We start from the raw sequence: 6,630 nt of genomic DNA, 5'->3' as shown, positions 1-6,630 counted from the left end.
ACACACACACACACACACACACACACACACACACACACACACACACACCAAAAAAGGAAAGACTTCAAACTAAAAAAAAAAATACACAATTTATAATTCTGTTTCTATTTTGATCAAAGTGGGTGAAATAAAATATGCCGAGTCTCTTTAAGGAGAGTATATTCTGAGAATAAGAACTGAGCCAAAGCTTGACTGGTCCTGTACAGCAACTTCATGTTACTGAAAGCTAGGTTTTGTAGATAAAGTCCTATGACCTGCTTGACTTAGGGACTGACCTAACTGGTGAAGAATGAAGAAATGAGACACACATACAGAAAAGCTGGGATTCAGTCGATCTGGGATGTGTTCTTATGGCTGTGCACCAGAGGAAGCCCAGAAACTTAGTGCATTGATTTTGTATGTTTGAATTAATGAGGTGGGTTTACTGTATACAGATGAAGGAGAAGGCAGGTTTAGCTAATTTCCTTAGAAGATCTCTATAATGGAGGGTCACAATATGTAAACATCTCGGAGAAGGAACCTGTCTTTGATACCTTCTGCCTACATTGTCAACATCTGTATACAGACTAGGGGAAAGATTTGACATTTCCCTTAGCCTAATTAGGGAAAGGTTTGATTTCCCTTAGGTCTGGAGCACTGGGGTCCTTGACATAGCCATGCTTGTATCAGCAACACAGTCACTTAGGACTCCCTCCACTCCTTACAAATACTCTCAAGACTTCAACTGCTGTTTACATATTCACAAGGCCTTCCTTCACTCCACACAATACAGTAAAATAAATTGTCAAAAGACAGTAAAATTTATTATTTGCATGTAAGTTAAACTTTAATGAAAGTTAAAGAAGTGGATCAACAGACGGTGTTTGCATGTACAATAATATACTATACATTTGAAATATCAATGAAGTCCAATAAAAATCTGAACAAAGGTTCCATTTTAATCAGGAAGATTAACAACAAATGTACAAAAGTAATAAAGAAAAGTAGTAGATAGTTTAGCAAAAGCTGTTGGCTAACCAGTGACTTTCCAAATTTATGTTTATCTTGTACCAATGAGATTGGAAAATCAAATCAAACAAAAATACACAGTGCTAATGAGTGCTTGAAAGGCTCCAAATCCCATAAACATTTTAAGGCAGTTTAAATTTATTTAGCCACATTGGAGAGTAAATCAGGAATTTTAAGTACTTTAAAAATATACATATGATGTAATTCGGAAATTGAAATTCAAAGTGTATAGCCTAGAGATACTCATGAAAATATGCCCAAGAGAAATTTAAAATATTTGCTCAGAACACCATCAGTTAAAATGTTAAATTTTAGAATCGTATATGAAATATGCCCACAGATAATGAACTAAACAAATAAAATTTAGAATCTTTCTGAATAATTATTATATGACAGACAAAAATAACCAACCAGGCCCATCTGTATGATCATGAGTAGTCTGAAAGTAGTGTCTTTAATAACATGTGTGTCGAGAATATAAGTACATTTTAAAATCACAGGGTATGATTTCCTAAATTATTATCTGTATTTTTTAATTTAAGAAGAAGAAGCACAAAGGGCTGGAGAGATGGCTTGGCAGTTAAGAAAATGTGTTGCTCTTGAAGAGACATGAGTTTGGTTCACAGCATCCACAGGGTGGCTCACAGTCTGCACCTCCAGTTCCAAGGGATCCAGGGCTAATTTGTGGCCTCTGCAGGCACCAGGCATAAATACGGCACAGAGGTTTACATACAGGCAAAACATTCTTTTTTTTTTTTTTTTTTTGTTTTGTTTTAATTTTTTTATTATTATTATTATTATTATTATTATTATTATTATTATTATTTTACAACACCATTCAGTTCAACATAATAGCCACAGAATCCCCTGTTCTCCCCCTCTCGCCCACCCCTCCCCCCAGCCCACCCCCCATTCCCACCTCCTCCAGATCAAGGTCTCCCCCGAGGACCGGGTTTGACCTGGTAGACTCAGTCCAGGCAGGTCCATTCCCCCCTCCCAGACCGAGCCAAGTGTCCCTGCATAAGTCCCAGGATTCAAACAGCCAACTCATGCAACGAGCCCAGGACCTGGCACCAATGCACAGCTGCCTCCCAAACAGATCAAGCCAACTGACTGTCTCACCCGTTCAGGAGGCCTGATCCAGTTGGGAGCCCCTCAGCCTTTGGTTCATAGATCCTGTGCTTCCATTCATTTGGTTATTTGTCCCGGTGCTTTATCCAACCTTGGCTTCAACAATTCTCGCTCATATAAATCCTCTTCTTTCTCACTAATTAGACTCCCAGTGCTCCACCAGGGGCCCAGCCGTGGATGTCTGCATCCAGATTCCTCAGTCCTTGGATGGGGTTTATGGCACAACTATCAGGGTGTCTGGCCATCCCATCACCAGAGTAGGTCAGTTCCTGCCGTCTCGCGACCATTGCCAGCAGTCTTTTGCTGGGGTGTCTTTGTGGATCTCCGTGGGCCTCCCTAGCTCTCTGCTTCCTCCCCTTCTCATGTGGTCTTCATTTACCATGGTCTCCTATTCCTTGTTCTCCCTCTCTTTTCTTGATCCAGCTGGGATCTCCCATTCTCTTTCGCTCGACCGTCGCCCTTCATTGTTCCCACTCATGACCAGGCTGTTCATGTAGATCTCGTCCATTTCTCTGTGTCTTTTTTGGGGGTCCCGTTTTCCAGGTAGCCTCACTGGTGATGTGAGTAGCAGTCCAGTCATCCTTGTTCCACATCTAGCATCTTCCTATGAGTGAGTACATACCATATTTGTCTTTCTGAGTCTGGGTTACCTCACTCAGGATGATTTTTTCTAGATCCATCCATTTGCCTGCAAACCGTGTGATGTCGTTGTTTTTCTCTGCTGAGTAGTATTCCATTGTGTATATGTGCCACAATTTATTTATCCATTCTTCAGTTGAAGGGCATCTAGGTTGTTTCCAGGTTTTGGCTATTACAAACAATGCTGATATGAACATAGCTGAGCAAGCGCTCTTGTGGTATGATTGAGCATTTCTTGGGTATATGCCCAGGAGTGGTATAGCTGGATCTTGGGGGAGATTGATTCCCAATTTTCTAAGAAAGCGCCATATTGATTTCCAAAGTGGTTGTAAAAGCTTGCATTCCCACCAGCAGTGGAGGAGAGTTCCCCTAGTTCCACATCCTCTCCAGCATAAAGTGTCTTCAGTGTTTTTGATCTTAGCCACTCTGACAGGCGTAAGGTGGTATCTCAGAGTTGTCTTGATTTGCATTTCCCTGATGATTAGGGAAGTTGAGCAATTCCTTAAATGTCTTTCAGCCATTTGGGATTCCTCTGTTGAGAATTCTCTGTTTAGTTCTAAAGCCCATTTCTCAATTGGACTGTTGGTCCTTTTGATGTCTAATTTCTTGAGTTCCTTATATATTCTGGATATCAGTCCTCTGTCAGATGTGGGGTTGGTGAAGATCTTTTCCCATTCTGTAGGCTGTCGCTTTGCCTTGTTGACCGTATCCTTTGCTCTACAAAAGCTTCTCAGTTTCAAGAGGTCCCATTGATTGATTGTTTGTCTCAGTGTCTGCGCTACTGGTGTTATATTTAGGAAGTGATCTCCTATGCCAAGGCGTTCAAGACTATTTCCTACTTTTTCTTCTAGCAGGTTCAGAGTAGCTGGATTTATGTTGAGGTCTTTGATCCACTTGGACTTAAGTTTTGTGCACGGTGACAGATATGGATCTATTTGCAGCCTTCTACACGCTGATATCCAGTTATGCCAGCACCATTTGTTGAAGATGCTTTCTTTTTTCCATTGTACACTTTTGGCTTCTTTGTCAAAAATTATATGTCCATAAGTGTGTGGGTTAATGTCAGGGTCTTCAATTCGATTCCATTGGTCCACATGTCGGTTTTTATGCCAATACCAGGCTGTTTTTATTACTGTAGCTCTATAGTAGAGCTTGAAGTCGGGGATTGTGATGCCTCCAGAAGTTGTTTTATTGTACAGGTTTCTTTTAGCTATCCTGGGTTTTTTGTTTTTCCATATGAAGTTGAGTATTGTTCTTTCCAGATCTGTGAAGAATTGTGTTGGTATTTTGATGGGGATTGCATTGAATCTGTAAATTGCTTTTGGTAAGATTGCCATTTTTACTATGTTAACCCTGCCTATCCATGAGCATGGAAGATCTTTCCATTTTCTGAGATCTTCTTCAATTTCTTTTTTCAGGGACTTAAAGTTCTTGTCATATAGGTCCTTCACTTGCTTGGTTAGTGTTACCCCAAGGTATTTTATGTCATTTTTGGCTATTGTAAAGGGTGATGTATCTCTAATTGCCTTCTCAGCTTCTTTGTCCATTGTATATAGGAGGGCTACTGATTTTTTTGAGTTGATTTTGTATCCTGCTATGTTGCTGAAGGTGTTTATAAGCTTTATCAATTCCTGGGTGGAATCTTTGGGGTCACTCAAGTATACTATCATGTCGTCTGCAAATAGGGAAAGCTTGACTTCTTCCTTTCCAATTTGAATCCCCTTAATCTCCTTATGTTGTCTTATTGCTCTGGCTAGAACTTCAAGTACTATATTGAATAAGTATGGGGAGAGTGGACAGCCTTGTCTCGTTCCTGATTTTAGTGGAATTGCTTTGAGTTTCTCTCCATTTAATTTGATGTTGGCTGTTGGTTTGCTATATATTGCCTTTATTATGTTTAGGTATGTTCCCTGTATTCCTGATCGCTCCAAGACTTTTATCATGAAGGGGTGTTGGATTTTGTCAAATGCCTTTTCTGCATCTAGTGAGATGATCATGTGGTTTTTTTCTTTGAGTTTGTTTATATGGTGTATTACATTAATGGACTTTCGTATGTTGAACCACCCTTGCATCCCTGGGATGAAGCCTACTTGATCATGGTGGATAATTGTTCTGATGTGTTCTTGGAGTCTGTTTGCCAGTATTTTATTGAGTATTTTTGCATCAATGTTCATGAGGGAGATCGGTCTGTAGTTCTCTTTCTTTGTTGCATCCTTGTTTGGTTTAGGAATCAGGGTAATTGTAGCCTCATAGAAGGAGTTTGGTAATGTTCCTTCTGTTTCTATTATGTGGAACAGTTTAGAGAGTATTGGTATTAACTCTTCTTTGAAGATCTGGTAGAATTCTGCGCTGAAACCATCTGGTCCTGGGCTTTTTTTGGTTGGGAGACCTTTAATGACTGTTTCTATTTCCTTAGGGGTTATTGGACTATTTAAATAGTTTATCTGGTCTTGATTAAACTTAGGTATGTGGTATCTATCCAGAAAAATGTCCATTTCTTTTAGGTTTTCCAGTTTTGTGGAGTAGAGGTTTTTGAAATATGACCTTATAATTCTCTGGATTTCCTCAATGTCTGTTGTTATGTCCCCCTTTTCATTTCTGATTTTGTTGATTTGGATTCTCTCTCTCTGTCTTTTGGTTAGTTTGGATAAGGGCTTGTCTATCTTGTTGATTTTCTCAAAGAACCAACTCTTTGTTTCATTAATTTTTTGTATTATTCTCTTAGTTTCTAATTTATTAATTTCACCTCTCACTTTGATAATTTCCTGGCGTCTATTCTTCCTGGGAGACTTTGCTTCTTCTTGTTCTAGAGCTTTCAGATGTGCTGTTAATTCACTAGTGTGCGATTTCTCCAACTTCTTTATGTGGGCATTTAGTGCTATGAATTTCCCTCTTAGCACTGCTTTCATAGTGTCCCATAAGTTTGGGTATGTGGTGTCTTCATTTTCATTGATCTCTAGGAAGTCTTTAATTTCTTTCTTTATTTCTTCCTTAACCCATTGGTGATTCAGTTGAGCATTATTCAGTTTCCATGAGGTTGTAAGTTTTCTGTAGTTTTTGTTGTTGTTGAAATCTAGCTTTAAACCATGGTGATCTGATAGAACACAGGAGGTTATTCTGATTGTTTTGTATCTGTTGAGATTTGCTTTGTGGCCAAGTATGTGGTCGATTTTAGAGAAAGTTCCATGGGGTGCTGAGAAGAAAGTATATTCTTTCTTGTTAGGATGGAATGTTCTGTAGATATCTATTAGGTCCAATTGGGTCATGACATCGGTTAAGTCCTTTATTTCTCTGTTAAGTTTCGATTTGGGAGATCTGTCCAGTGGTGAAAGTGGGGTGTTGAGATCTCCCACTATTAATGTGTGGGGTTTTATATGTGGTTTAAGCTTTAGTAATGTTTCTTTTACATATGTGGGTGCCCTTATGTTTGGGGCATATATGTTCAGAATTGAAACTTCATCTTGGTCGATCTTTCCTGTGACGAGGATGTAATGTCCTTCTTGATCTCTTTTGATTGATTTTAGTTTGAAGTCTATTTTGTTGGATATCAGGATGGCTACCCCTGCTTGTTTCTTAAGACCATTTGATTGAAAAGTCTTTTCCCAGCCTTTTATTCTTAGGTAGTGTCTATCTTTGAATTTGAGATGTGTTTCTTGTATGCAGCAGAAGGATGGGTCCTGCTTTCGTATCCATTCTGTAAGTCTATGTCTTTTTATAGGTGAATTAAGTCCGTTGATATTAAGGGATATTAATGACCAGTGATTCTTCATCTCTGTTATTTTTGGTGGTAGTGTGTGTGTACTTCTCTTCTTTGGGGTTTACTGTTGTGGCTTTATCTATTGCCTGTGTTTT

Source organism: Peromyscus maniculatus, chromosome 22 (genome assembly GCF_049852395.1).
Source record: "Peromyscus maniculatus bairdii isolate BWxNUB_F1_BW_parent chromosome 22, HU_Pman_BW_mat_3.1, whole genome shotgun sequence".
Classification (NCBI taxonomy): Eukaryota; Metazoa; Chordata; class Mammalia; order Rodentia; family Cricetidae; genus Peromyscus; species Peromyscus maniculatus.
The sequence above is the reverse complement of the archived record's forward strand: the minus strand, read 5'-3'. Positions refer to the sequence as shown.